The 4639-nt window shown below is 41.4% G+C and overlaps 1 long non-coding RNA gene across 1 annotated transcript; it reads left to right on the top strand.

Annotated features, from left to right (window-relative positions):
* The first annotated feature begins 3568 nt into the window (after window positions 1-3568).
* On the top strand, window positions 3569-4309 carry LOC117507866. The gene is made up of 3 exons (XR_004559852.1): window positions 3569-3703; window positions 3837-3946; window positions 4137-4309. It is a non-coding gene; the product is annotated as an uncharacterized LOC117507866 (long non-coding RNA).
* Window positions 4310-4639: the final 330 nt, after the last annotated feature.

The following is a 4639-nucleotide window of genomic DNA, read 5'->3' on the forward strand; positions in this document are numbered from 1 at the left end:
TTTAGAAATTTTTATTCTTTATTTTTTTTATTTCTTGTATTTAAAATGGGATAAACAAATTAAAATGTGTGAAATTCCAAGTGTTCCAATGCTTTTGGAGGGCACAGTATCCTAACCTTATGATGAGTGCAAAATGAGTGTGATATTATTACTGTTTTGTTTAAGAATGTTTAATTTTCACTGTTGCTGCACTTTGTGTCAAATCATAGTCATCATATATCATATTGATATGAAAATTCAGTAAGGTATATCTTCTATTATACATTCCAAATCTAAAGGCCCAGTCACATGGCACTTAACGAAGGGTGACGAGGCCCTGACGAAACAAGAAATCTGGACTTTCATTGACTGTCGTTAACATCGTTTAACCTTTGCTCAGCCTCGTTCCAGCAGCTGGCGCTACATCAGGATTTTTAAACTGTTGAAAAATTTGAACGAAGGGAAATGAAAACCTCAGTTCGTCTGTGTTTCGTTTTTCTGTCGTTCTTGACGTTTTTTAATCGTTTGTGTAGTTTTTGTAACGTTATTGTTTAATTTGACTTCGTTGGAGCAGCTGAATGTTTTCACACAGCGCAGAAGCCAGTTTGTGAGTGCTGAGGCTGCTGCTGCTTCATGTACCGTTGGAAATTACAGGGCAAACTCAGCCTGCTTGCTTGGATTTTTTTATCTGTGTGTGTGTGTGTGGGGGGGGGGGGGGGGGGGCAGCTTCAATGGGCTCAGGCACCTTACATAGGCCAGAATTAATCTTTTGTGTGGATATAATTAATTAATCTACCACAAGCAACTGTTTTGAATTTGAAACAACGAAAAAGTTGTGTAATTTCCGACGGTACTTGAATGCAGCATCAGCGGCAGCAGGAGCTCCTGCGTGTGCTTATTATTTTGTATTAAATAAACAATATGAGTGTAGGAATGACAATCCAGTTCTTCTGTACACGTGGCAACAGGTAGATGAATCAAAATGATGATATAAAGAGCTGTTCTGGAAGGAAGAATTCACGTTGTGGTTCAGTGATCAACTGGTGGAAATAACCGCATGTGAGTCAATGCGCGCGTTCACACACACACTGATTAATTTACTGCTCTGATATATTCAATCATCTTTACACATATTTATATTTATTCTCCCTTTTGACAGTTTTCTGTTATAAATCAATATATGGCTTAGAACATAATACAGTGATACAGCAGTGACCACAGCACACTTTTTTTTTTTAATTGGAGGAAGATGGAGCGCAGCATGTCGACAGACAGTGTGGATTCTGATAATGATGGAGATGATCCCTCTTTTGTTCTGGACAAGGAACTAGATCAGGTGGTCCACCATGCGCACAGATCTTCACAGCTTCTGTTTGCAGAGATGCAGACACACACTGCTCCAGTTGTGGTTCCAGGCGCGTTTCGTCGAGATCATGAGCTTCGGTTTTGTTAATTTCCTCTTTCGTCCCTTTTGTGCTCTTGCTTCGCAGACTGTTCAGTGATAAAAGCTCTTTCCTCCACCTTTTCTCAACGAATTGTGACTTTTTTTACTTTTTCCCTTCGTTCAGGAATCGTCGTGTGCCGTGTGACTGAGCCATGAGGTGGAACTCTACTAGTGTTTACTAAAGATATTTCGGTGTTCCTTAGTAACTAAGGAACACCGAAATATCGGTGTTCCTTAGTAACTAAGGAACACCGAAATATCTTTAGAGAGAGAGAGAGAGAGTAGAGCCACTTAGGTGCCTGGTCTTGAGAACCAGGGATGGTATGTTGAAAAGCTTTTTTATCCCATGGGAACTCTCCCTACCCATCTAAGCGGCTCAAGATTATGGACAGCATATATATAAGTGACATTTATATGACAATTTTTATGACAATATTGAGATACAATAATTTGGCCATATTGTACAGCCTGTCATGTACTGTGTGGTCATGCCTTGGTTGGGGTTCTGTTTCTTTCTCTGTGTAGTTCCTGCATTGTCATTATGGTCTTATTGGGGATGTTGTTGGTTTGTGCTGTTTGTATGACTTCTCTTGCTGGGTGTTTTGTGCTTGGGCTTCTCTGTCCCTATTTCTCTTGTCTGTCTCATTTGGTCCTTGGTGGTGGTGGTGGGGGGGGTTACACTCTGTCTAGGCCACACCCTGTTCCGGTTCTTTCCACAGGTGTTCTTAATCTGTAGCTCACTACTTGATGTATTTAAGCTTCACTGGTTGCACTGATAATTTGCCTGATCGTTGTGCCCTCGCGTCTAGCTCCATTCTTTGTATTGTTCAAGTCCTGCTGCCACATGTGTTTTTGACCCTCTGCCTGTTTTTTTCGACCACGCAACTCACCTGATGATTTTGATCTGTTTGCTACTCATGGACTGCCTCTTTGTGTCCCGGACCCCATTAGTACTCCCCATAAAATTCAGTCTTATTGAACCAGAACTACTGTGTCCAGTCTTGCTTTTGTCTCCAGCCATCGCAGCTAAAGTATCCTGTCACAGCCCTACTGTCAACTAGCTGAAAACTTTGAATATTAATTTACATCTACATTAAAAAATGCTTAAAGTGGCAGGGAGTTAAGAGGACTGTAATTGGGGGGGGGGGGGGGGGGCATCTGAAAAGCAAAAAAAAAAGAAAAAAGCTTAAAAAGGTGGGGAGTATGGGGGCAAAGCCCCTCCAGAAGCTGAAAGGCAAAATAAGGAAAATGCTTAAAAAGACAGGGCATCTGGGGAGCAGAGCCTGCCCCCCCCCCCCCCCCCAAGAAGCTGAAAGGTTTTAGTTATGCTCATGCTCCAGAGAACAATTTTAGTGAAAAAAGTCTGAAGGACCTAAAAGACATGGTTAGATGGTGAGGAGCTTTTCCAAGTATGTGAGAGGCAAATAAAAAAAAAAAATGCTTAAAAAGGCGGGAGTCCCCCCCGCTGAAGCTGAAAGGTTTTTGCCATGCTAATGCTCCCCTGAAGCATTTACTCAAAATAAAGTCTGAAGAACCTAAATGACATGGTGAGATGCTGATGAGCTTCGCTCGTTCATGTCCGCGACATATGCATATTAATAAAAGAATAAGTACAAATAATAATAAGAACACTTCAGCAATGGACAAAAATCCCAAATTAATGAGCTGATAATACTGAAAAAAGTGTGACTTATACTCCAGAAAATACAACATTTGATGTTGGATTCACAGTTCGTTCATTCTGTCAAACTGCTTCAGAACGGGAAGGTTATATTATGCTACATATGCTATGCTAAGAAGAGCTGGCTGCTTCTTCTGTGCTGTAATTTTTTGCTGCTGTATGTGGTGCTGCCCCCCTGTGATCAACAGACACAGCACCAACAGACAGAAGCAAAAAAAAAAAAAAACCTGAAGAAGGTCCCTGATTTTTCATGAAATATGTATCTGAAGGGAAGCAATTGTCACGCAATTTATCAATAAAAATGAACAAATGCAGTTAAAAAAAAGATTTGTATCAGACGACATTGTATTGCAGAGAATCACAGTGTTCCTGACTAAAAAGTATCATCCCTGAACCCGTGCATGGAGATACATATCTGATCATTTCATAGCGATTACACACCTTTAATAAATATTCCTGAAATAAATCGTCTGAGGGAGGAGCTGAGGAGGTCAAAGACTCAGGATGCTCAAACCTCGACACAGGCTGAGGTGTACAAAGTGCGAGCTGAGCACAGCGAGGAGGTCACGGCCCACCCGAGGAGCCACCTGAGGGACACGGTAGGTTCTCAACCCACAAACACCACCAAACACGCGTCTTTCTTGATCAATGTTCAAACTACTGATTGCCAATTTTGGACCTTTGTCTGTGCAAAAACAAAGAAACAAACATTATTTTTATGTCTGTCAAAAGGAAAAGAAATGTGCAGACGCTCTGACCACGGCTGAGACGTGGTAACATCACCACGTCAAGGTGCAGGAAGAAAACAAGCAGCTGCAGGTTCAAGTTTCTCTGCTCACCAGGTGACTGCAGGTGCATTATGGGTCGTCACTGTCTTCTTCTTCTTATTATTATTATTATTATTATGGTTGAAGGTTTTGGGTGAGCCTCAGATGATTTTCAGCTTTCAGATGTCTTCAGTTTGTTGAATGTCTGCTTTAAGTGTTGCTGATTAAAATAAAGAACCAACTCTTGTGCTGCTCTGTGGTGCAGACAGATATCAGAGCTGACGGAGAAACTCAGCACCCAGGTCAAAGTTCAGCCTCCAGCAGTGACTGAGGACACGGATCTTTCAGAAACGGTGCGACGGCTCAAAAAGCAGCTGAAGAAGAGTCAGTTCAGAGAAAGGATCCTGGATAATCATGACACCTGTCTGGACAGAATGCTGTCTGTCTTTTTATCACCGCGCCCCAGCTCTGTGGAATGATCTGCCTGTGGTAATACGACAGTCGGACTCTGTGGAGACTTTTAAAGCCAGGTTGAAGACACATCTGTTCTCCCTGTTTTATCATTAGTATTTTATACAACCCCTGGCAAAAATTATGGAATCACCGGCCTCGGAGGATGTTCATTCAGTTGTTTAATTTTGTAGAAAAAAAAGCAGATCACAGACATGACACAAAACTAAAGTCATTTCAAATGACAACTTTCTGGCTTAAAGAAACACTATAAGAAATCAGGAAAAAAATTGTGGCAGTCAGTAACAGTTACTTTTT

Source organism: Thalassophryne amazonica, chromosome 3 (genome assembly GCF_902500255.1).
Source record: "Thalassophryne amazonica chromosome 3, fThaAma1.1, whole genome shotgun sequence".
NCBI lineage: Eukaryota > Metazoa > Chordata > Actinopteri > Batrachoidiformes > Batrachoididae > Thalassophryne > Thalassophryne amazonica.